General features: G+C 44.1%; 1 protein-coding gene across 5 annotated transcripts in view; it reads left to right on the top strand.

Annotated features, from left to right (window-relative positions):
• The window catches only part of large2 (LARGE xylosyl- and glucuronyltransferase 2), a 144,474-nt gene that overhangs the window by 91,694 nt on the left and 25,848 nt on the right, over positions 1-26,932 (top strand). Inside the window, exon 1 of one of the 5 annotated variants that reach the window (XM_077248370.1) lies at positions 19,176-19,682. The exons of 3 other annotated variants lie outside the window; for them this stretch is intronic. The gene's annotated coding sequence lies outside the window, so the exon portion shown is untranslated. Of the gene's footprint in view, positions 1-19,175; positions 19,693-26,932 lie in introns of those variants that run through there. One more of the 5 variants, XM_077248371.1, reaches the window with a different exon arrangement.

A 26,932-nucleotide genomic window follows, 5' to 3' on the forward strand; every position in this document is an offset into this window, starting at 1 on the left:
AAATCCTTTGTTCCGCCGCTGGCCTTAAAACCAGCGGTACCCAAATTTTCAATAAAAGAGCAGTTTCTATCATCTCTGGGTCCGAAGAGGGCCCGGAGAGTAGTGGGGGGTCAGAATCCTCACCACTCTCATCCGCCTCTTCTATCGCCAGCCGGCAGCTGCGTACGGTCCGAGAACGCCATCGAGCCGCCTCCCGCACCTCCTGCCCCGTGGAACCAGGTAAGTGCTGCACAGCACACTCAGACCCGCTACGGGCCGCCTCCCAGAGAGAGCCTCCCGAGCTGCGTCCCTGTGTTCCACCTCGCTGCCCCACTCCGGGTACGCCTACGGTCCCTTTGGTCCCGCTTGTACGGTCTCTGCGAGCCTGGTTAGCGCTCCCCAGGCCGTCTCGCTGGCTCATTCGAACCATCAGGCTCGGCTATGCGATTCAGTTCGCCCGGCGTCCCCCCAAGTTTCGGGCCATCCACTCCACTACAGTGAGAGCAGCCGATGCCCATGTCTTGCGTGCGGAGATCGCAGTCCTACTGGCGAAGGATGCGATAGAGCCGGTCCCTCCAGCCGATATGAGGTCAGGGCACTACAGTCCCTACTTCATTGTACCCAAGAAAGGTGGTGGGTTACGACCGATCTTGGATCTGCGAGTTTTGAATCGGAGCCTCCACAAGCTACCGTTCAAAATGCTCACGCAGAGACGCATTTTCGAATGTATCCGTCCCCAAGATTGGTTTGCAGCGATCGACCTGAAGGACGCGTACTTTCATGTCTCGATTCTTCCTCGACACAGGCCATTTCTGCGCTTTGCGTTCGAGGGTCGAGCATATCAGTACAAAGTCCTACCCTTCGGGCTGTCCCTCTCCCCCCGTGTCTTCACGAAAGTCACGGAGGGGGCCCTTGTTCCCATGAGAGAACAGTGCGTTCGCATCCTCAACTATCTCGACGACTGGCTCATACTAGCACACTCTCGAGATCAGCTATGCGAACACAGGGACCTAGTGCTCAGGCACCTCAGCCAGTTGGGTCTTCAGGTCAACTGGGAAAAGAGCAAACTCTCCCCTGTGCAGAGGATCTCTTTTCTCGGTATGGAGTTGGATTCGGTCGCCCAGACAGCGCGCCTCACAGAGCAGCGTGCTCAGTCGGTGCTGAACTGCTTGAACACGTTCAAAGGCAGGACAGCGGTCCCACTGAAACTCTTTCAGAGGCTCCTGGGGCATATGGCAGCAGCATCAGCGGTAACCCCGCTCGGCCTGCTACATATGAGACCGCTTCAGCACTGGCTTCACGGCCGAGTCCCGAGATGGGCGTGGCGTCATGGCACTCACCGGGTGGCAATCACACCGGCGTGCCGCCAGACCTTCAGCCCGTGGTCAGACCCCTCGTTCCTGCGGGCAGGAGTCCCCTTGGAACAGGTGTCCAGGCATGCTGTGGTATTCACAGATGCCTCTGCCACCGGCTGGGGTGCCACGTACAACGGGCATGCAGTGTCAGGGGTGTGGACGGACCCTCAACTGCGTTGGCACATCAACTGCCTCGAGTTGCTAGCAGTACATCTCGCCCTGACCCGCTTGAAAAGACGGCTACAGGGCAGGGACGTGCTGGTCTGTACGGACAACACTGCGACCGTTGCCTACATCAACCGACAAGGTGGTCTACGCTCCCGTCGCATGTCGCAACTCGCCCGCCATCTCCTCCTCTGGAGTCAGAAGCATCTGAGGTCGCTTCGAGCCATGTATGTCCCCGGCTTGCTCAACCGTGTGGCCGACGAGCTATCACGAGCTGTGCTCCCGGGAGAATGGCGACTCCACCCCCAGGCGGTTCAGCTGATCTGGAGAGAGTTCGGGGAGGCTCAGGTAGACCTGTTTGCCTCCTCAGAGACCTTCCACTGCCAGCTGTTTTACTCCCTGACCGAGGGAACACTCGGCACGGACGCACTGGCACACAGCTGGCCCCGGGGCCTTCGCAAATATGCGTTTCCCCCAGTGAGCCTACTTGCGCAGACACTGTGCAAAGTCAGGGAGGACGAGGAGCAGGTCCTTCTGGTGGCTCCCTATTGGCCCACCCGGACTTGGTTCCCAGAACTCATGCTCCTTGTGACAGTCCCTCCCTGGCCCATTCCTCTGAGGAAGGACCTTCTGACTCAGAGACGGGGCACCCTATGGCACCCGCATCCAGACCTCTGGAAACTCCATGTCTGGTCCCTGGACGGGACGCGGAGGTTTTAGGTGACTTACCCCCTGAGGTACTTAACACCATCACTTCAGCACGGGCGCCGTCCACGAGACGTGTTTACGCCCTGAAGTGGAACCTGTTCGTCAAGTGGTGTTCTTCTCGCCGAGAAGACCCCCGAAGATGTCCGATAGGGTCTGTGCTTTCCTTCTTGCAGCAGGGGTTGGAGCGTAGACTGTCTCCCTCCACCCTCAAAGTACATGCTGCCGCTATTTCAGCTTATCACGACCACATAGATGGCAAAGCAGTGGGAAAGCACGACCTGGTCGTCAGGTTTCTTAGGGGGGCGAGACGATTAAATCCTCCTCGACCCCCCTCCATACCCTCTTGGGATCTTTCCCTGGTGCTTCGAGCACTTCAGGATGTTCCCTTTGAGCCTCTGCAGTCAGTAGACTTAAAGCTTCTTTCCATGAAGACTTTGCTGCTGGTTGCACTGGCCTCTGTCAAGAGGGTAGGAGACCTGCACGCATTTTCGGTCGACGAATCGTGCCTAGAGTTCGGGCCGGGTGGCAGCCACGTGGTACTAAGACCCCGGCCTGGCTATGTGCCCAAGGTTCCTACCACTCCCTTCAAAGACCAGGTAGTGAACCTGCAAGCGCTGCCTTTGGAGGAGGCAGACCCAGCCCTGGCTTTGCTCTGTCCCGTTCGCGCTCTGCGTATGTACGTGGACAGAACTCAAAGCGTCAGGACCTCAGACCAGCTCTTTGTCTGTTACGGAGGCCAGCAGAAGGGAAAGGCTGTCTCCAAGCAGAGGATGGCCCACTGGATAGTGGATGCCATCGCCTTGGCTTACCAAGCACAAGGCGTGCCCTGCCCGCTCAGGCTGCATGCACACTCCACGAGAGGCGTTGCATCCTCCTGGGCGCTGGCACGTGGCTCCTCGCTAACAGATATCTGTAGAGCTGCGGGCTGGGCGACACCTAACACGTTCGCTAGATACTATAGCCTACGTGTAGAGCCGGTGTCCTCCCGTGTTCTCACCCTAGACGGGTAGAAGCACTGAGAGGTCTGGCTCTGTCGGCTTGCTGCACCCTACTGTGCACCCTTATTGCTCCAGAGTAAAACCTGTTGAGTCCTCCAAAACCCCTCGGCCCGGACTTGGCGGAGCGTCCGGCGCCAGGCCCTTATCCGCTGAATCCTTGAGAACCGGATCTGGGCTGGGTTCCATTTGTGTGACCCTACGGGGATCCCATATGTGTATATTCCACGGCTGCTCCTATCGGAAGCCCGTGTCTTTCCCTTGGGCTAAGTCACCCTTTATTTCATATGCAGTACAGCCTTCGGCTAGTCCATATGCATTTCCACATAACTCTTTGAAGAAGTGGCTTCCGCAGCGTTCCTTCCTAAACAGAAAGGGCACGCTTTCCCAGTGTTATCCAATATCTCACTGTATGGGTTATTACGGAACAACAGTGTCAGACTCACTCTGTGTAAGCCTCCGCCTATCGTCCTTCCAGGCAAGAAGGTGTAGAGGCTTGCACGGGGGCGCTGGATGGGGTGCAGCGGCTGTGGCGCTTTGGTAGGGATTCCTATTGGTCAGTCATGACCTACGTTGTAGTGACTGACCGATAGGGAACGTCTCGGTTACATATGGTAACCCTCGTTCCCTGAGGGAGGGAACGGAGACGTAGGTCCCGTCGCCACATCCGCTGCCGCCCGCCGGGGCGGCCAGCTTCTCAGGCTTGGCTCCTCAGCAAAAAACTAGTGTGCAATCGCACCAGCTGCTCGTTTATACCCGCGCTAACGAGGGCGCGCAGCTGATGCAAATGATTGCACGCCAATGTGTATTGGCTTGTTTTAGTTTCACTCGAAGTAGATTGGCCTCTCTAGCGAGATTCCTATTGGTCAGTCATGACCTACGTCTCCGTTCCCTCCCTCAGGGAACGAGGGTTACCATATGTAACCGAGACGTTTTGAGGTGATAAAATAGTATTGTGTAATAAACTGTGGAATGACCCTCCTAGAAAATCCAGCATTGGTAGTCACCAGCAAGGTATGAGATGCGAGTTTATTGATCCCCATCATTGCAAGCGGGAGGCTGGTGGATCAGTAAAACCAGCTCGGTTTTGCTTGAGAACAGCATGACTATGCTAGTCCACCAGCTTGACCAGGGCTGAGTCTCCCGATAACGTTGTCTCTTAGCGCGCTACGAAGACTCTTAAGGTAAAACTTAACTGAAGGTATACCATTTCTAGGTGTGTTCCTCGAACCATGCATTAGGAAGCCGCTTAAGATATATCTTCTTACGTGCGACGTTGCCCAGTGCTGTCCATGGCGATGGTGCTGAATTTGTTGATATCGATGGCTCGAGAATCAATTGTTCCCTCGTGCAGGGGCTGCTTCACAGCGTTATGTGAGAAAGCGGTGTTCTTTTTAAAAAAAGCACTTCAGAAATAGTGGAAATTGCATTTATTTGGACTCATGGGACATTATAAAAAATAAAAAAATTACCAATTGCCTACTAAATTAAACCCTGGATATTTTATCTAATTTCGGAAAGAGTGCGCGAACGCACAACCTCGTGCTCAAACGTGTCATGCGTCTAACCCACTACAGTAACTGTCCGTATGCTTTCATTGCATTAGAAAGGGCCACTTATATTATCATAATATATATGCTATAATTTCTTTATTTACTCCACAACCAGGGTTGATTGCCCAGCAGTTGCATCACATTATTGGTGTAAATAAAACATTTCTGTGATTGGATGACCTAATCAATAAAAGCGCAACACGCGAAACATTTAATTAATAGCTATGGCGGAGAAAAAAGAAAGAAAGAGGAGAGCCCCCAGCTTTAATCCAACTGAAATGGACATCCTTTTAGAAGAGGTGGCACTCCACAAAGGGCTGAGGGGGTGGTTCCGTCGAGATTGTCTTGACACATCCGGACTAATAAGATCTAAAAGCTGCTGAATTTGCTGTCGTGGCAGGCGAAATTTCTTTTGAATTGTATCTTCTGACATGGTAGCCAGGGGACTAAAGTTTTCGCGAATATAGTAGTGCACATACACTAAATGGCTTCGCGGACGGCGCCGTCTTTGATTTAGCACAACTATTCTCTGTATCGCTGCCAAAGTTTGACCAAATTCCCCACCACAGTCATTCTCTTTAAATAGACGAATAAGCCTTTACATTCGAATGGTGTGCCAGCTGATGTACCTTTGGATAATATAATTAAAAAGCTAACAACAATCAGTGTGATGACAATTTTATTATTTGCATGAAAACACTTGAATTAGCCTAATTGAACATTGGGTCGATTCAATTTAAAATAATATTCGTATAGACTAAGATGTAAAGAAGCTTTTTGCAGTGGTGCCCACTAGCATAGTGAACTGCCAACAGTGATAGTAGCTAAGAGGGCTCCAGACCAACCTTCCGAACATATGACTTACAGAAGGTATACTTAACTAAGAACGTTTCGGGAAACACGTTTTAACGATAAGGTACAGCTTAAGGTGTAACTTAAGAACGACGTAGCGTTAAGAAGGTTTCGGGAAACTCGATCCAGGACTATACCAGCCTTAACCAACATAAACCAGCCCGGATCAACATGGATTTTTCAGCAGGGGAGACTTCATTAGTTGATCTGCCCCTGTAATCATAATTTGCATGAAAAGGAATTAAAGTTTTTGGTGTTTCACTGCCACTTGTGTTCATTTCAGATGGAAACTGCAGTGAATTGTATGTACAGTGAGCTTGGGTTGAATATTTCACATACCAGGTTGAATTTTCCTAACCCACAGAAAAAAAAAAAATATTTAGGCATTTTAGATAGTAGAAGTTCTCCTGATTGTTGATTTTTTTCTAAAAGACACACAAGTCGTGGCAGAGGTTTGATTTTGCACTTTAGTTACATCAGTGTGGATCAGATAATCATGCTTACAGTTTGACTTAAACCATGGTTCTTTTTAAACTTGTTGATCCTTTTTTCTCTTTCTGCAATTTTTCTGTGCAAATTGCAGGACTTTTTGCATATTAAACTCAAATACTCTTTTTGTAGTGTATGTTCACTCTTTAGTGTGCATACTTCTTTCTTAGCTGCACCTTAGCTGATACTATCTCCAAATCTTTTCATGTCGAGGTCAAAACATGACAGGTGAGATGTGTTGAAGCTCTGACATGAGTCATGCAAAAGGGCCTTAACACATTCAAATGAAGATTAAAAAGCAATACCATGCCAGTGCAGCAAATGTTAAATAAAGCCACGTTTTATTTGCTCAGAATCAAGCTCGGCATCGTCATTCCCTAAGTGGTTGTCAGGGAAACAAATCACTGCAATGCTAAAGCCCTAAACAACTCACATAATTGTTATGTTTTCAGCATCTAAAGGGCAGAGATGCAAACGTATATACTTTTATATGCACAAACAAACAATCCCTTGCATTTGTAACTGGAACATTTAAGAGGGTGCATTAGCCGAGCTCATGAAATATTGATTGTTACGCATTATTTAGTTTTATCTGTGATAATGGGTGCTTTGCCATCAGGCTCTATAGAGGATCTGTTTGGTCTCCGGTCAAGCCGCGGGATCTTCTGGTTTGGATTTCAGGTTTCATCCACTGTCAGGCAAAAGCAGATATCGAAATGTTCAGCACTGATGTATTAGAAGCAGCTGACCGTTCATCAAAAATGTGATGGTTTTTTTCCATTAAAAAGAACACCGTGATTTTGTCCTTGAACACAACACTCTGATGTTTCGAGAGTGCGTAGGCAGGTTGCTAGAGAATTAGCGTGTGTGGAGGTTGTGCAGACCACAGCCCATGGCCTACAATTGGCTTTGAGGAGGCTGAGAAACAATAAAGGGCTCCTGAGAGGGGGCAGAGAACCCTGCTGATACATGCAGCTTACACCGCCATGCATTTATATGCTGGTCCAGGTTGGTCTGTGTGGGATAGTGCTTGTAATGCAAGATCAACCTCTGAATAATACAAATTTTCTCTGGAAACCAGAAAGGACCAATTTTTTTACCAGGAAGACCATGCAGTTTACACGTACTGTAAAACTTTTTGATCAAACTAGTTTCTTTCCGTCTTGCTTCCCAGAGGTAAATGTTATTGCTCAGAGCTCACTCCTCCAGCTGAGGAGACTTGGAGTTATTTTTCATACAAGTATCACCTTTATCACAGGTTTATATCTTAGATATAAAAATGGACTACTGAGACAATCAAATTATGTGGAGCGCATAACACAGATCATTTAGTGAAGACTAACTTGGAAGGATTTGATGAAATGTAAATGTTTGAGTTCTCTGACTTTTAGGGCCATATGAAATCTGTTTTATTTTTTCCCAAATTATTAATATAATTTTGTTTGTTTAAAATGTTCTGGAATCCATTTTTTTCCCAATTTTAATTTTTCTGGATTCCGTTTGAATGATTTTAGTAATCAAAATGAATGAATGAATATTAAAATAAAATAAAATGCATATTTAAAAAAATAAATATTTTATAAAATTTTACATTAAATAATATTAATTTAATACATTTACCCCTGCTTTCACAGACAAGGCTTAAGCTAGTCCCAGACTAAAATGCATGTTTGAGCTTTTTTTAATTGAAAGCAACTTGCACTGATAAATCTTAAAATATGTCACTGCTATTGTTTTATCTCAAGACGCACACCAATATTTTTTTTTCTAAGGCACATTTATAAAAGCCACCCAAATGCCCGAATTAAACTAAAGGTATTATATTTAATAATAAAAATATTAATACAGTGAGTATACAGTAAGTATAAGAAACCATTATTCAATGTTTTTTTTGTATAGTTTTTAGTATTATTTTCCTGAGAAAAATAACCGCCAACATAGTTTGATTGCTATATTGGATATTTAACAACAATTTATTAAAAGGCAAATTCCATTTTTATGAGTCGATTCCGCAATTCTGTCCCCTTTTTTCCGCATTGTGATAATCATAAGGCCCTAGACTTTTGCAGACAATGTTTAGATTTCTTCTATAACTCAAAAGTAGAAGTGATTATTATTATTATTACATGTGTCCGGCAAAAATAGCACCCAGCCTCACAAATGTAAGTGTCTGCACCTGTGCCTGGAACTCACTGGTGGAAACACTCACTGTTGGGCTGTTTCTTTAAAGAACTACATGAAGAAGATGATAAATGACAATACAACCAACAGGAGATTGTGTAAACAATAAAAAATGAATATGCAAGCAGGTGCTGGTCGGAAGGTATCTGCATTTGTAACTCAAATTCGAAAGAATATAAAGATGATGCAACTCCTGAGGAAAATGTTATTGCACATATGGCTCAGGAGACTTGGAGTTATTTTTAATTTAAGTATCAACTTTATCTCAGGTTCCTCCTAAAATTCCTTAGAAGAAATAAAATAGAAACAACTTTTTTGTTTAGTAAGCTATAAAATTAGCTTCGTTCTGATCATTTGGCAAAAACGTGTAAGAATTTGATGAGAAATATTGTTGAGTTCAATCTCTGACTTTTCATTGTGGACAATGTTGAAATTTCCTCAAAGGAACATTAAAGGAGAAACATATGAGATTATTGGGGGTTTTACATTTGCTCTCCATTTTTTTTAAATTCAATCTTGGAGAAACCATCAAGATAGTTAAGAAGCTTATTGAGCACGAGTTTCTTGATGTTCAATTGAAGCCTGACCTCGGCCTGCTCTGACCTTTAACCCCCACCTGTGAGTCAGCAGACCTTCTTACTCTCCCAAAAGGTGTACAGCGAATGCAAGAAAAGCCATAAAATGGACCAAATAAATCATGTTCAATCTCAAAACCCTTAGGGTTCAAAAGAGGAGGGGTGCTTTTTTGGGGGGTGTTTTATAGCCATTTCAGGAACTTTTATCCCAGTCTCCCTCTGGTACACCCTGTGTTAATACCTGGTGGTGCTCTCTTTCAACGCCGAATTGGATTGCTTAGGCCTTCGGCACCAAACTCGGATAAGCGTGGCAGATGCAAGCTGTAAAGACTGTCCCAGGGCCGTGCTGGTGTGGAGCAGAGCGGTCTCTGACAGAATGAGAGATTGCACTGGCTAGTTCAGATGAGCCTACTGGAGATCACTTTGTTTTGAAGGGCGGTGAAGAGGAGGGGAACGCACTGTGAATCATGCTCCCCTAATGGAAAGCTCTCGGTGCCATGGAGTACACACTTTAGTACAACACACTCACACTTTTTCATCCACACACACACACACACACACACACACACACACACACACACACACACACACACACACACACACACACACACACACACACACACACACACACACACACAAAAAAAAAATCTTCTTGTCCCCCCGAGATAGTTGAAGAATAGGGGAACCATTGGTGATAACGCTGCCTTTGTTCAGATGCAGGCCTGATCTTCTGACACCCTGTTAACCTATAGCTTCTGAAAATAGATCGTGGCCCGCTGGGATTTTGCTGCTGCTGTCATCCTTTATCATAATTTGATGAAATTTAGCACCGTTAGCCTGAAATGCATCTCTGATCAAATTATAGAAGTTCAAACAGAGTGTCGTATGCAAATGTCTTCGAAAAGAGACAGAAGCAGATGCCTTTCTAGCCATTCCAGGTCAATTTATGGGGCTTTCAGCCGTATCTTCGTGGAAGGAGTGTTCCCTCTCCTCGAAGCGTTTGACTGGCATGTGATCTCTCAGAGAGTTTTTTTGAACTTGAGCTCAGACTCCTTTAAAGCGAATTGAAGTCGACCATCTCGGGTGATAGTCTGAGGCGAGGGGTCAAGGCTTGGCTAATCAGCTTTGAGTGTCTGGTTGATGCCGTTACTAATTATGCGGTTAAAATGTATCTTTTGCGGGAGTGTATTAAAAAATGTCTTCCTTCAGTTTTATGCAAAAAGGTTAAATGAAATTGACAAAATCACAACAGCAATATATGTAATGGTTTTTACACATTTGGAAAACACTTTTATCCTTTGTGTTGCTAATGCCTTTCCATGTAGCAGCTGCACCACAGAAATACATCTTACTGTTGTATAATTATTTTCTATTATCCCTATTAATGTATTAATAATAGTAATAATAATTCATTTTATTTTATTGAGTTTTATTAATTTTATAGTCATAATAATGAAAACAACAACAAATTGTTTATAAAAAAAATAGTTTTACAATAATTATAAATGAAATAGGGATAATAAACCATTTAAATAATTTATATACCAATATAAATAATTTAAAAATAACAGCAACTACAAAAATGTATATATAAGTGGATAGAAATGTTTGATATTTTCTACTTGGTTCATGTTTTAGTCCACTGAATTAGGTTTTGTTTTAAAGAGGGCTGTGGTGTCTATTTTAGTACTTATACTTTTTTGTCCTAATATATGATTTTTTTTCATTAGAAAACATATCATACCCAGTTCTAAGTAATGTATCCTCAAACACATGGTGGCATCCAAAAAGGCTTTCATATCTGGTTTTCCTGCTAATGCTAACTGCCTCCTCTGAGATCCTGCAAAATCCTTCAACATCTGAATTGAAGTGTGTGTGTGTGTGTGTGTGTGTGTGTGTGTGTGTGTGTGTGTGTGTGTGTGTGTGTGTGTGTGTGTGTGTGTGTGTGTGTGTGTGTGTGTGTGTGTGTGTGTGTGTGTGTGTGTGTTATTGATGTGCAGTGGTGAAAGTGAGTTAGAAATGCTGTTTGTAAATGAGAGATGACAGTGTGAGACATGACAGCTCCCTCTCGGTTTTTATCCTGTTCGTATTTTTATGTGCAAACAGGTTCATGAATAATGCAAAGGCAGGTTAAATGATGTCACAGATGCAGAATAAGCTCAGTGTTTGTTATTAAAATGCATGTGCTGTTTCCATGAACGTGGGTTTGTTTACTGTGAGGGGAAGTGAGTGCGTGAAGCCTCCTGCTATTTTGTGGGCAATGAAACTGGGAGACATATATGCCTCGGTTGGCTAGAGAGATCGAGAAGATTTAAAGAGGCAAGTTAGTCTCATCAGCCAGAGAAGTAGCATCTGAGTAGAGAGATAGACAGTCAACCCCAAAATCTGGCTGAAAATAATATTGGCAGCTTCCCATTCCCCCGCTCACAACACAACCTGCTTTATATTTTCAGTTGAAAGGCCAGGTTGCTTGCGCAAACCCCCAGATTCAAAACACTGTTGTTATGTAGGAGCTTTTCTTTGTGGAAAATGAATACATAAGAATATAGATAAAGATCTGCGCAGGTTGAGATGGAAAGTCATATGACCTTCAAGACTGCAGACTAATTCTTATACAATAGACTTTTTAAACAGCTTGTGAATGTATGTATCGACTTTTGCTGTGAAGCCCATGTAGTCTGATTGGATCTTGCACCACACCATCTGGGACCAGAACAAAAGAAATTCCACGTAAGTGGTTATGATTAATTCTCAGAAGGTCACACAGACGCCCAGCAGTGCCACAGCCTTGGACGTGATGTGTGTGTGTGCCTTTCCAAAGCCTCCACAGCCACAGTCATAATCTGTGTGAAGGACGTAGGCTAGTAAGAGCTGTAAATGTAAACCTCACTCCTCTGGCCTCAAGAGGCGCGCTAGCGAATGACGCTAACGACTGCGGTCTTTAGCGTCCTTGTTAGCGCCTGCCTCCCTCGCTGGAGACCTCGGCTCGAATCCCGCTTGGAGCGGGTCGAGTAGGACCGGTTACATTTGGTGCTGTGGGCCGGATGGGAGAGAGGTTTAGGAGGGGTGCGTGTAACGGACACAGGCCAATAAGAGCTGTGTGTGTAAACCTCACCACCCTGGCCTCAAGAGGTGCGCTAGCGACTGACGCTAGCAGCTGCGGTCTTTGGCGTCCTTGTTAGCACGCCCGCCTCCCACGTCAGCGATCCGGTTTGAATCCCACTCAGGGCGGGTCGATTACGACTGGATACATATGTGTGAGATGCTGGTGCCTCAGACATCCTCAGATTCAAAAATTGCAATTCCCCAGCCTAGAAATCTAGACGCACCCTAGCAGCAGCAAAATGTATTTGCTCTAGTCAGGCCAATCACATTGTGTATAGAATTGGTGGGCGGGCTTAACATAATGACGGCAGAGATGTGACGGATCCGTGTGAATTCTCTGCTACTTGAAAACTAAGAAGATGGCCGCTGCTGCTGGCGAACAGCGGTCTTTCGAATCGGCTTTGGCCGCGACTCTGGAGGACTTGGAGTTAAGCTTTTCTTTGAGAAAAGAACAAAGAACGGCACTTAAGTCATTCTTAAAAAAGGAAGAGGTGTTTGGAGTTTTGCTGACCGGATACGACAAAAGTTTAATGTATCAACTAGCTCTGCTGTTGGGAATACGCTTGGTACTCACTCAGCCACAACCGTTCGTTGCTCTGGTTGGTTGTAGCGCTACCCTATTGCGTGCGGAGGGAATTTGAAAGACAACCGTTTATCCCACCCCTCGGATTGAGGCATGCCAATGGTAAGTTCCCAGACCTAACATATTGATGTGGGTCTGGGTTGCCAGGCTAGCAATTCCCTAATGTCTGCTGGTTTTCCATGACCGTGGGAGCCCTGCAAGGGAGGAGTGGACATGAAGTCAGGAGATTAACCTTTTGTGCAGATGGAGATGGTGAGTTTGCATTTGTCAATAGTTATTCAATCCAGGCTCATTGGAAAAATGAGCCTACATTTTTCGAAAACTCCAAAAACGTACCTGTACATAAAATTCACTGCAGTTTACAGCTGAAATCAACACAAGTGGCAGTGAAACACCAACAATTTATATTTCGTTTTCACACAGATTACAGGGGCAGATTATCAATCAATAAAGACTTATTTTTACAAAATTCCTTGAACAATATTAAATGATGACCTCAAAACACTTTTTGATCTGTAAACTGATACATCACTTTTCCATATGTATAGTAAACCTGCTCTGTAGCTCAGGGGCTGCTCACATGTTGCGTCTTTTGCGCGCTTAAGTGCATTATTTTAAATATAGATGGTCAAATAGATTGTTTTTCCAAGGCGAGTCTACAACGCACCGAGATGAAAAAATCTCAACTTTTCAGAATGTCACAAGCACACCAAGGGTCATGTGACAAAAAACAACGATCCCCTTCTACCTTTCCGAAACAACATCGAAAGCTCAGCCAAGATGGACGAACAGTTGATCATAGCTGTACAGGGTGGGTTTTTTATTTCTCATCTCCATAAATATAACTAGTAGTAGTGCTAATGCAAGGGCATTTTCCACATGTTTTTAGACACAACATGTGAACGGCCCCTAAAATGGCACGGCTTGTTTTTGTTAAAGATAGCATGAAACGGAAGTTGCAACTTACAACTTGGAACTTGATTTTGCCCATGGGTAATTGATTAAATGGTTTGATGGTTGTGGTTTTCTATTGGTAGATCTCATGTGAGTGACAGGTTGTCCCGCCCTCGTGCCAATAAACACATCATCAGAGAAGAGATGTCGCTGCAAGAGGAAGTTATTTATATAAAAGATGAGGACACATGAATTAAAAAAAGTAATGATGTGCACGGATAAATCATTTAAAACAAACACTGTAATATCCGATTAATAAATAATATTTTTCCATTATGATTTCATGGTGACTTTGAAACTATCGGTTAGCTTTAGAGTGGAGTTTAGTGTAGGTGGTATGTATGTTATTTTCAAACGATATTTTCACACGATATAGAATTTACCTTTTAGTGGCACTCACCGGACATTTCATTTCCGAACTGCCACGATATATACAACAAAAAAATATAATTAAATTTTGCAGATAAAACTGAACGTGCTTTTAATGTCACTTACTGGAGTTTAAAAGAGTTGAGAAATATGCAAAAAGCAACATAATATAATTTTGCAGAAATGTCGCCGTTGACACGGTTTTCCAGTTATTGATATGATGATTGTTCTGACCTTTAATCCCCCAGCAATAAGGGTTAAAGGTCACATTTCACTAATGAAAGGGATGTTGAGTTAATGGATGGCTTCACCACAGAAATTTCTCACACCCCTCAGCTACATGTGACCTTTAACCTTTTATTTGTGGGGCGTGAGAAGGTCAGAAGAATCATGGTGCCAATATATAATAACAGACACAAACTATCTCCATCTGTCTTATTTAGCACATGCTCAGTGTTTTCATCTCTATCCCAGACAGGGATCATATGGAGAAATCAGAAAATGTAAAAATTGTAAATTCCAGGCCTGGAAACATCATATAAAATGTTTAAAATGAATGGTAAAATTTTGGAAAATAGTATATTGAATGTTTTTGTAACTATGTCCAGCTTGTACATGTAATATAATATAATGTAATATAATATAATATAAAACACATTTGAGTGTTATAAAGTCAGAATTGTGTTATATAAACTCTTAATTGTGAGTTATAAAGTCTAATTCTGAGGGGAAAAAAGAGAGGATTTTTCTCAGAACTCACAATTGTGAGTTTATATCGCACAATTCTAACTTTATAACTGGTAATTGCGAGTTTATATTGCGCAATTCTGAGGTAAAAAGTTAGAACTGCGAGAGGTAAACTCGCAATTTCGAGAAAAAAGTTATTCGGTGGCAGAAATAAGCTTCCATAACTTTGTTAGTGAAGTTTCTATCAAATTATTTTTAGATCTCGATATCCAGTAGTAATGACTGGATAATTCATGGAAAATTCTTGGAAGTTAGAACCCTGCACTGGCCAATTAGCTGCTCCCCCATCACCATGGCAACATGTTTGGTAACTATGGTCAACATTTCAAAAAGCGGCCTTCTTTAATTAGTATAATTAGCTCAATCAGTAAGAGACATAGGGATAAAGAGCACATTCTTTTCTTTACATCGAATCTGTTTGCTTAATGAGACGTTTTCTATCGTTTAAGAAAGTATAATAAGACACTGGGGTGGCGGTGTATGAAGAACTGATTAAGTTCCCTCAGTAGTGTGCAGGCGGAGGTTAGATGCTGTCTGTGTTATTTCAGTCATGTCTGAGGTCTCGTACAGTCGCCATCCGGGATGCCAGAAGCTGACGCTGCGTTCGGGTGAAACTCTATTTAGAAAAGCTGTCTGGAGCCGGAGATTGGGGTGACCGCAGGCCGAAGAGAGACAGCACTTAGTAAAGTTTGCTAACCCGTAAGCCAACCTCTCCGGCGTCTCATCCTGCACTTGTCAGGACTAAATAAATTGTCGCTTTTCCATCAGCTTTATGTGTGTGTGTCAGTATCGATCATTTTCGCTCACACAAATAACAACACCTCATAGTCCTCACGCTATATTCTGTTCCCATCAGCCACGGAGAGCGCAGGCGAAGCACAATGCCACTTGTTTTGGAGACTTTTTGACCTCTTGACCTGCGTAAATCCTCTGTGGTGGACTAGGTATTATATTTCTTGTTGTTTTGTAGTGGTCGTGTCAAAGCTGTCTGTCCTGACGGCGCTCATGAGTTTGTTCACACTCAGAGAGGAGGATTAGGGAGTGTTTTTACTGCAGGTTGGCATTGTTAACAATATTTCCTTCCTACACCACTCCATGAGTCATAAAATGTGCCGGTGTCTGTATTCTGGGAGAGATGAAGACTCGATGAAGAGAAAGTTTGTGAACAAATTCAAAAGGCAGATGTCAGGCAGAGTGTGTTAGTGGATATAGTAGGGGACAACAGAGGAAACGTTCCGGATGATTCCGTTTTTATCCCTCACACAATGGCTAAACCAGAGCTTAGTCCTTAAATGCTAATCTCTGGGTTTCTACAGATATTATTTTTCAGTGAATTTGTCTCAGAGATTGTGATATTTTGTTCACAAGGATTAGAACATGCAGCTGTCGCAGCCGTAAACTCGTATGCACCAACGCATGCCACTCATGTGCAATGCAGGTTTTGTGACGTTTCATGATTAATTTAGAACGCTGTGTTCTCTCCATCATGGTCTTACTATTTGTTAATCCAAAAATCAAAAGAGAAATGGTATTTTTATTACTTATCGTGAATTTATGATTTTTTTTGTATTACGTAACAAGAATTGGATGTATAGATATGATCTGATATTTAAAATAGATTTTAGATGTTATCTAAAATGTAATATTTTTGCATAATTCTTTCCTAAATTTCTATTGTTTCTGGGTTCCGTTTTAATGGTTTAATTAAATATTAGTAATTAAAAAACCCTCTAATCATATAACTTTGATTTTATTAATCTAAAACATTTTTATTAATCTTTTCAAATGTAACAATTAAATTAAAACATTAAACAAAAATGTATGTTGAATTGTATTATTATTATTACTTTGAGAATTACATTCTATTTTACAAGAGTAATATATTTCTGTCACAATTTCTTCAAGTAAACCTAAACTTTTAGTTTGGCAGGTTGTAGAATAATTGTGGGATAATTTAAATCACAAATCATTCATACATCAGGATACTAGTTGCACTGTATATAATGCATGCTGATTAAAATAAAATAAAATATTGTATTAAAATAATACTTAATGAGAATCTAATTATATCATTATCATTGAAAATAATAAAACATTGTAAATCTTTGAGAGTATTGAGAAGTACCAAAAAACTCATGCAGTTTTTTTTGTGCAAAGTTATGAAAATAGTCAAAAACAATGCAAAAAAAAAAAGTTTATTTTCCTAAAAGTGGGTTTTATTTTCTTAATTAGATATCTATTCTTTTATTTTCTTCTTTTGATGTTTGGGTAAAATATGAACTGGGCATGTTTTCATTAGTTTAATGAAATTACTCACTAAATTTACAATTAAAAAAAATAAATAAATAAATAAATAAATAAAAAGGGACATATTTATGTAGTCCCTGTGTGCTGTATAAGGTGAAGTGATTCATCAGTTGTAGTGTGTGTGTGTGTGTGTGTGTGTGTGTGTGTGTGTGTGTGTGTGTGTGTGTGTGTGTGTGTGTGTGTGTGTGTGGCTTAAACAGTTGTTAGAGAAACCCAATGCTCCCCACTCTACCCCACACACACCCATGTAAAGGACTCCCCTTCGTGTGAAGGATTAGTTGTGTCTCACTCCATGGTGTCTTGGTTTACCGTCACACTTCCCAATTCCACCCCCCAGGCTTCTCCAGTGACCTTTACTTCCTTAATGAGGAGAAAACACGAGGTGTTAACTTATCAAACATTCATTTGGCTGTCATCTTATCCTGAGTACAACTGAGCTTGTGCAGTCAGGGAAGTTTATTGTCAAGGAAAAATGACCAGAGTAACAAAAAAAAGGTCACAATATCCAAATATTGCTGAATAAAATACATATCAATGCATGGTGCGACTTGATGTCTCAGTTGTGATTAGATTGGAAATTATTTGGTAGATTGGATTAATAGTATTGGCTGATATTTTGCATCTGTATATACTATGTTTTGATACAAGATTTAACATTGTAACTTGGTGCAAGTTTGACACTAAACATTCAAATTGTAGACAATGATTACCAGACAATTCACATGATGTATGCAATGTTTGTGTTGCATTGATAGGTACAACTTCACACATAAGTGATTTTAACACCTTGTACTTCTCTAACAGTTTCTTTTAGAGTACAAAATATGAGATGTATAAAACTATCAGACTTTATGGTAACATTCACTTTAAGATGGCACAGTTACACGTTACTTACTATAGTAGTGAGAGTGAATGCATAATCACAAGTAACTAACCCTAAACAAACCGTAACCCTAATTCTATAGTAAGTGCATGTAGTTAATTAATGTTACTCAGTACTTATTAGTGTAATTACACCGTAACAACGACACCTTAAAATAAAGTCTAACCAACTTAATTAAGCCATCTTTAATGCCTCTTTTATTTTGTTGTTGCTATTTTTAGCATTATTAACTGAGTTTTAATTGATGCATGTTATCATTGTGAAACGGTATATGTACAACCTGATCCATGCTGATGGACTGCTAAATAAAACCAGGAACATTTTGATTTCATATCTTTATCCAGTATGTTCTTTTCTGATAACAAATGTACAGTAATGGCCAAAAATCCTGTCTGGCCCATAGGAAAATGTACACCATCACCGTTCACCCTTTATTCAAATATTATTAAAAATCGGTAAAGGTTTTGTGAGCATATTGCGTAGTTGTGCTTAAGATTCAATTGTTTTATTTTGTACTAAATGAAACATGTCCAATTGTGCAGACATGATTTTTCGCCAGGATGACATAGAAAGACATTTTTGAACAAATGCAAAAACAAGAGAGAACCAATGAAATATTAATAACTGATTATGTTGTAGTCAATGTATACTTTTTCCTGTGAGCCTTTTGTTTTTCTATGCATTTTTTGTGTGTGCATAGTATAAAACCTGTAGCTGTTATCCCATACAGCAACATAGTGTCGGCCCAGATCCGGCCCACATCTGGTACGTGTTGAATTCACATGTACCAGATGTGGCCCGGATCTGGGCCGACACCATGTTGCTGTCTGTGATGCTTTTTTTTCCTCAAACAATTTCCTCAGATAAACACCTAAACCAAATTTAATACTTTGTTCTTCCCTCATATTTGAAATATTTTCCTAACATTTTGATGGTTTACTTGAACTCGTAGGGTCATTAAAAACAATTATCCCCTCTGGACTTCACTTCAGGCCACTTCTGTATATTCCAACCTTCTCTGGAAGTGTGTCAGTCATTGAAATCACAATTCTCTTAGATCTAGTGATTACAGCGTAGAGATGATGTGTTTGATTAAGAGACTCTCCAGCCCATCTGCTGCGATAAGAGCTTCTAATGAGAGCCTGTAGAAATCTGAATGACAAAACAAGCCAGTTCATTGTCTGATAAGAATGCTTGATTGCGCTGGCTCGCGTCGTCTGTCTGCGTGTGACTATCGGTTCTGCAGGATCATGTCGCTGGTCAGAGGAGAGGCAAAGCTTCCCAGACTCCTGCATTCCTGCACAAACCCATCTTTTGTCATGCAGCAGCAGTTATATGGAAGGGGACACCCTTCCCCCCTCTTTCTCCCAAGTACATGCCAGTCATCTTTCATTAAAGGACGAGAGGGAGGAACGGTGGAGGAGTGAGAGTGAATGAGCCAGCGGAGGTCAGGGCATTTAGTAAATCAGGTGTAGCAGAAGCTCACAAAGAAGGTTTTTTTGTCATGGGGAAGTCAGCAGCAGAGAAGTATCTTTAGAGCGTAAAGAGAGATTTGGGGGAAAGACAGAGCAAAGGAGAGATGCCTTTGATCCGAATGTGAGACGCAAACCTGCCGTGGCATGCTAGCGGAGAGGTGGAGTGAAAGAGGGAGGAGTTTTGCTCTCCTTCTCTCTCAGACACACATGAACCCACACAGGTAGAGCGGTTCAAAGTTTGCCACTCGTGATTTATATCGGGCTCAAAATCTCATGCACGTCGGGCACTGTAACTTCATTCAGCTGTCAGACCGTCGTCAAAGCGTGCCGGACTGAAGAAGAGAAAGCGTGAGAGAGAGAGAGAGAGAGAGAGAGAGAGGGAGAGCTGGCCTTGGCGCTGAGCAGAGGTGAAGATAAGTGCGTTCTTTCTCCCTCTTTCAGCTCTATGAATGCAGGCTTTGTGTATGTGGCTCCTTTTTCTTACTCTGTTTTTCTCCCTGGTGATACGAGTCTGTCTTCTATTGTAGCATGAGGTATTGTCCCACTTTTTCTTCTTTCTCTCCACTGTGTAAAAGTTGCAGTGTTTTTATGGTGCACATTACTCTACTGCACTTTACAGGAAAGACGAGTGAATAGTGAAGGTTAGTTTGGGGTTAGTTGATAGAATATACACCGGTTGTAGGCTACAGTATTAAATCTTTCCAGTCTATGGAATGTCCCCATAAAACATGGAAACCCAGCTAGTGTGTGTGTGTTTGTGTTTGTGTGTGTGTGTGTGTGTGTGGTGTTTGCTGAGGTGAAGTCCTTTGTGTGTGTGAGGGGGGTGGGGTTGCACTTTAGGGAGAGTGTTATTAGATACATTTCACAAAGTGTATATAAACTTTGGAATCATTAAAACAAATGTAAAATGTTTTTTATGCTCACCAAGAATATTGATTTGGTCAAGAATACAGTAAAAATACTAATATTGTGAAATATTATTACAGTTTACAATAACTGTTTTGTATTTTATTTTAATTTAAAAGGTATTTTATTCCTGTAATCAAAGCTGAATTTTCAGCATCATTACTCCGGTTCCTTAAGTTTCACCTGAACCTTTGAGAAATCATTCTAATGTTGATTCGGTGCATCAAAAAAAATTACAAAAATTTTCTTTTATATTAATACAGAAAGAAATTCTCTTGAATTGGCATGATATTTGACAATATTTCAGTTTTTACTGTATTTTTTTATCAAATAAATGCAGTCTAGGAGAGCAGAGGAGACTTCCTTCTTAGGCATTAAACATCATGTTGTCTATGGAAAGTCCCCATAAAACATGAAAACACAACGTGTGTGTGTGTGTGTGTGTGTGTGTGTGTGTGTGTGTGTGTGTGTGTGTGTGTGTAGCAAAGTGTGCTACAACTTTATAATACGCTGATTGAGGCGGCCAAATATGGACGGGATTCCGGTCAGAGAATCAGGGGTCGGAGAATAGATTCTTCGCAAAGATGTATTTATTGAACAGTCTTTGGATGGTCATCTGAACAAGTTATTCTTTGCCAATGATGTCTGTATTAATGGTCTAAAGGAACAATAAAGAAATATAATTAAAATTGTATTCTGAGAATCATTTACACACTGGCATGGTAATAAACAAATACGATAAACATAATACACTGTACCATGGTATGTTACTAATATAAAACACATTGGTTACACAGTTGAGAATACTGCCGATGCTAATACTGATTAGCGGATTTATCTCGCGGCAAATTACGGCCGCTACGGCGCTCCAAACGCGCCGATAACAACCGTAGAACGATCGCGGGACATCAAACACATACATACAATAAACATACATATGCAAATGTACTTACATCAAGGCATAAACGCATTAAACAAACATAAATGAGCGTGAAGAGGTGAACATTCCCCAAGACAGTCTTCCTGTGTGTACCACTATAATCCGTCCGTGTGGCAAACAACTTTGGTTTCTAGGACAGACTTTCGTACACAGCCGCCCCCAATTATCTGACAGGATAATTGTAAACACCAAGAAAGTCTGAAAATCTAAGGCTCTTCCTCAAAGGGAGGAAGTGGAATCAACCTAACAACTGGGCGAGTATAGGATTTTCCATTAACTCCGACACGAGCAGTGCGAACTTTCCCGTCAGGTCCAGCTAACGTCTCAGTCACTGTGCCCACAGGCCAGAGGGCACGAGGATGTTGGGGATCAACAATGAGAACCACTTGACCCACAGTTAGCTCCTTTCCATCCTTTCTCCACTTCTGCCGATCCTGTAAACTGGGGAGGTAATCTCGGATAAAGGCAGTCCAGAAATGATCCGCCAACACCTGGCTATGTCTCCATCTGCGTCTTCCGAGCAGGTTGGTAGAGTCGAAAAAGACTTGAGGTAGGGAGGCATCACGACGGCCCATAAGGAGCAGGTTTGGCGTCACTGGGTCAACGTCTGCTACATCGGAGGATACATAGCCGAGAGGCTTGGCATTTAGAATACCCTCAACCTCCGCTAACAACGTCCGCAGCACTGGCTCTGGCACCGTTTGCTCTCGCAGAATAACCCGTAGTGCAGTCTTTACAGATTTGACTTCACGCTCCCAGGTTCCTCCGAAATGTGGAGCATTAGGTGGAATGTGGCGGAATCTGATCTTCTGTGGAGCAAGCAGCTCCTGAAGCTTGGGTGCCATGACATCAAAAGTGTCACGCAGTTCGCGGTCTCCTCCTACAAAGTTGGTGCCGTTGTCACAGAGCAATTCCATGGGCTTACCTCGTCTTGCTACAAAGCGACGCAAAGAGAGCAGGAATGCATCAGTGTCAAGGTGCTCCAACAGATCTAGGTGCACACAACGGGTTGTCATGCACTTATAAAGGATACCCCATCTTTTTTCATGGCGACGACCAATCTTGACTGAAAGGGGGCCAAAACAATCCACCCCAGTACAATAGAATGGCGGTTGGTGAAGTTGCAGCCTGCAGGATGGAAGATCGGCCATTTGGGGGACTTCAGGCTTGGCTCGCCAGAACTGACAATCTGGGCATTTGCGTTGATGCTTACGGACGGCTTCCCGACCCCGAAGTATCCAATATTGGCGACGCAATTCCGCTAGCACCCTTTCAGAACCAGGATGCAGAAGCCGGCTGTCCATTTCTTTAATTAACAGCTTCGTTGTAGAATGACCAGGGTCTAACAGTATAGGGTGAATAGCATCAAGGTCAAGGTCAATAGCTCTACGTAACCGTCCCCCTACTCGGATAAGACCTGTGTCTTTATCGTACTCTGGTGCAAGGGATGCCAAACGGCTGGTAGCTGGAATCGGCTGTCCAGTCTTCAAAGCTTGAACTTCTAGTGGGAATGAGTCCTGTTGAGCTTGGGCCAGGATAAGTTTCTCTGCTTCAACATAGTCATCAGCTTGCGGTGAAGCGTCACTTACTGCAGCGGCCGCCCCGTGTAGGGACCTGACAGTGGCCTCAACAAGCTCTAGCCATGTGCGAAATTGATCGGGGTCTACAAGTAACTGATTGGTAACTTTGACAGTGCCGATGAATGCAGTTTTTCTCAACTCACTGATCTCCGATTCTACCTTAGTGACGGGTATAGATGGCCACTGGTCAGAAGGTTGAAGGAGGAAGTCGGGTCCTGAACTCCACGGGTGAGGTCCTGCTATCTGGGTCAGTGTCAGGCCTCTTGTGATGTAGTCAGCGGGGTTGTGAGCTGAATCAACGTACCGCCATTCAGCCGTGTCTGTGAGGGTCTGAATTTCTGCTATGCGTGTCCCTACAAATACCTTGTAGCGACAGGACTCAGAGGTGAGCCAGTTCAGCACAGTCGTCGAGTCAGACCAGAGGGTGACTGTCTGGAAATGATGAGACAACTCCGTCTGGATCACTGTCGCTAACTGGGCGCCAGTCAAGGCTGCACTCAGTTCCAGACGAGGCATGGAGAGGCATTTTCTGGGAGCCACTCTGGATCTGGCCAGAACAAAGGCGACATGGATGTGGCCTTGATCATCAGTAGTACGCAAATAGGCCACTGAGCCGTATGCTCTTTCTGATGCGTCGCAGAATATGTGGAGTTCCCGGATGGCACTAGGGTAATCAGCACAGGCTGGGGCATAAGGTCGGGGAAATTGCAGCTGAAGGAGATTAGGAATCTCTCGCATCCAAGTTAGCCACTTCTCTCTTAGCGGTAAAGGTGTTATTGGATCATCCCAGCCCAAATTCTGCTTCCAGAGGTCTTGGATGAGAACCTTGGCCCGGGTAGTAAACGGGATGATATACCCCAGCGGGTCATACTGACTGGCCAAGGTCTTGTACACGTTTCTCATGGTAGGCTCTAGATGCTCGGTTGATCGCAACTTATAGCCTAGGGTGTCACTGAGACAGTCCCACCGTAGGCCCAGAGTGGGTTCTTGTAGGTCTGTACTGGCTTTTGTCAACCACAGTTCACTGTTAGCAGACCGGGCTTCTGCAGGAAGATGTCCGATTACAGAGGGTACATTGCAGGCCCACTGTCTGAGGTCGAAGCCTCCCTCAGACAGTAATTGACGAAGTCCATCAACTACCTCCTTAGCTTGACCAGAGTTCGAAGTGCTGTGCAAGCAGTTATCAACATAGAAGGAATTCTCAACTATGTTAACCAGACTGACCTGGTCGTTCTGCTGGTCTTGGGCACTGCGCTGGAGGGCGTAAATGGCGCAACAAGGGCTGCATGTAGTTCCAAACGGAAGCACCTGCCATTCATATATCTCAGGCTCCTGGTCTCTGCACATGTCCCTCCAAAGAAACCGCAACACTGGCTTGTCCTTGGGCAACAAGCGTACCTGATGGAACATAGCTTTTATGTCCCCACTCACGGCTACTGTGTGTTGTCGGAACCTCAGAAGCACACCTAACAAAGAGGATCCCAGCATCGGACCAGGAAGCAGCTGACTGTTCAAGGACTGGCCCTGATGTTGGAATGAACAGTTAAAGACGATCCTGTTCTTTCCATTGTGTTGTACGATATGGTGTGGAATGAACCAGGACTCCAAGGTATTGTGTGCTTCTTCGGCAGTTATCTTGGCTACATATCCAGCAGATTCCAACTTGCGGATTTCAGTGCAGTAGGCTTTTGCTAATTCAGGATCTCTTGCCAGTCTGCGCTCGGTACTTCGAAGACTAGGAAGAACAGCACTCTTGTCTGTATGGAATGTGGTCATGGGCATGCGTCGGAGCAATGGTGTGGCATAACGTTGAACGCCATCTACGTTCACACTGGTTGTGGCATTCTGGAGCATAGCGAGAGCGTCTTTGTCCTGCTTGGACCTGGTGACCATCTTCTCATTGTATGGGAAGGTGTCGACTTGCCAGAGACGTTCGACGTGCCGAATCAGATCATCCTGAAGCGGAGTGGTGGTGATATGAAGGCACTGCTGATAACACCGTGAGGGCTGCTTGGGGCTCATGGGACCCTGAAGAGACCATCCCAGCTGTGTTCTGATGGCTAATGGACCTCCGTCTGGTCCTCTGCATGCAGGCTGTATCGGCATTAAGAGGTGCGGCATGTCAGAACCAATGAGGAGTAGTGGTTTGACTCTGTCAACAGGGGAAAGAGGAAGATCTCTCAGATGACGATAAGCTCGTTGGAGTGCAGCCACTGGATAGTTATGTTCCGCAAGACTCAAACCAGTCGCAGTGAAGGCATTGGAGATAGTGAACCTCTGCATGGGTTTGGTGACTGCTGAGACTTCGAAGGAAACGGACGAACCTGCGAGTTCTGTGGGAGATTGCTGAACAGTCTGTAGATGAAGTACCTCTGGGGTACAGGTAAGCTTGAGCTGCTGCACGACCGGGGAAAGCACGAGTGTTCTCTCTGACCCATCGTCAAGAACTGCATGTGCCTCCATTGTGTGGTGTTCATTGTGAAGGAGGACCTTGACGACCTTCAGCATGACTCTGGGTGTACGGTTCGGTCTGTCCAAGTAAACCCGGGTTGATGGGAGGCTGACGGTGAGGACAGCACTGGTATTGTCTTTGATGGAATCGTGAAGAACTGTGAAATGTAGCTCTTTACAGGTTCTACATGGACGTTTGAGGTTGCAAGACTCTACAGCATGGGACCGTCCACATCTCCAACATCGTTTACCATCTCTAATCCAAGATACAATCTGGGAGGTCGTCAACTTCTTGAATGCCTCACAAGCGTTGAGGTAGTGATCCCTGTTGTCACAATGAGGACAGTATGGCTTAGGCTTGGAGCTGGACTTAAGGGCTGTTGGCTCAGGAGTTTTAGCTACACTCTCACGTGTCAGGAGAACTGGCCTTGGCTGCCCTCTTGGATAAAGTACTCCTCGAACTCTACCGAGAGGCTTCGGAGTTTCACTCTGGAACATTGCCACTGCTCTGCTAGAGATGCGTTTCGCTTGGGACTTAATCTGGAGCCAGTCAGCGAAATCAGGTAATGTGTAGGTCTTGTCTGTGCCGGTCTGGAGAATACCTCGACTTAGGCAGTATTCAACAAAACTGTCACGATAGGCTGGTGGCAGTTTACTCAAGAGCCGGTCTACATGCGAGCCACACAAAAGCTCGTAACCATTTGGGCCTTCAAGAGTTCTCAGCATACCCACTAAAGACTGTACTGACAATGCAAATGAGTCGAATGCATTAGCATCACCCAACTTAAGAGGTGGGGTGCTCATGATGGCACCCAACTCAGACTGAACAAGCTGTCTTGGTTGTCCATACTTGTCTTGAAGTGCCTGCAGAGCAGCAGTGTAAGGCTGTGGATGATACATGAAGGATTTAGCTAGCTGATGTGCACTAGGAAGTTCCAAATGACTTAAGAGAACATGGTATTTATACTGTTCACTGATATGATGGTGATTACTCAACAAATTGTCCAATGCTAACTTAAACAAAGCAAAGTCACTCTCAGCACCACTCTCGAAAACGGGTAACGTGGGTCGTGGAATGCCATAGGCTGATGCGATCAGAAGCTCTGGACTCGGTTGAGGTGAGTAGGCAGTAGGGGGGAGAGGCACAGATGCTTTGACATAACCAGGAGTCTGTGGTGCCGTCGCCGATGCTTGGTGGCTGAAGACCGGGAGCTGCGATGGACCTGGAAGTGTTGTCACCGGCGCTGTCGCTGTCTGTTGTAGCCTGTAGCGATGGGTAGGTAATGTGGCAGTATCAGGCTGCTGTGTCACACGCTGCATGCCGCTACTCACGGGGTACGCAGTGGACTTTGGGATGGTGAACACTCCTGAAGATTGAGGGGCCACATTCGACGGTAATGACACACAGTGTACTGGCACGGCAGTAGAAGCCAATGGTGTAATATCAGGGACTGGCAATGAGAATGCTTGTGACCCTGGGTCACGTGAAGCGGGCATGGGTGCATCCGATGAGTGCGGAGCAGGTGAGGCCCAATGTGGCGGTCTAGGTTTCGCTGCAGAGACCTCAGGATCAGGCAGTGCTGTAAGACAGGGCAGCAGCGTCGACGTCACAGCGGGTGACTGGAAGGGGAGCTGCTGAGGTTCGAAAGACATAAGCTGTGGTGAACAAGCCTGGCTGCGCTCTGATGCAAGCTGTTGAACATTTGGAGAACCAGAGTCTGTAGGGACTGGAGTGGTCGATCTAGAGTCTACAGAGAGCATAGAGGATACAAGCTTAGCT

This window comes from Siphateles boraxobius, unplaced genomic scaffold, assembly GCF_051911475.1.
Source record: "Siphateles boraxobius isolate OS27281-9 unplaced genomic scaffold, OSU_SipBor_1 30, whole genome shotgun sequence".
NCBI lineage: Eukaryota > Metazoa > Chordata > Actinopteri > Cypriniformes > Leuciscidae > Siphateles > Siphateles boraxobius.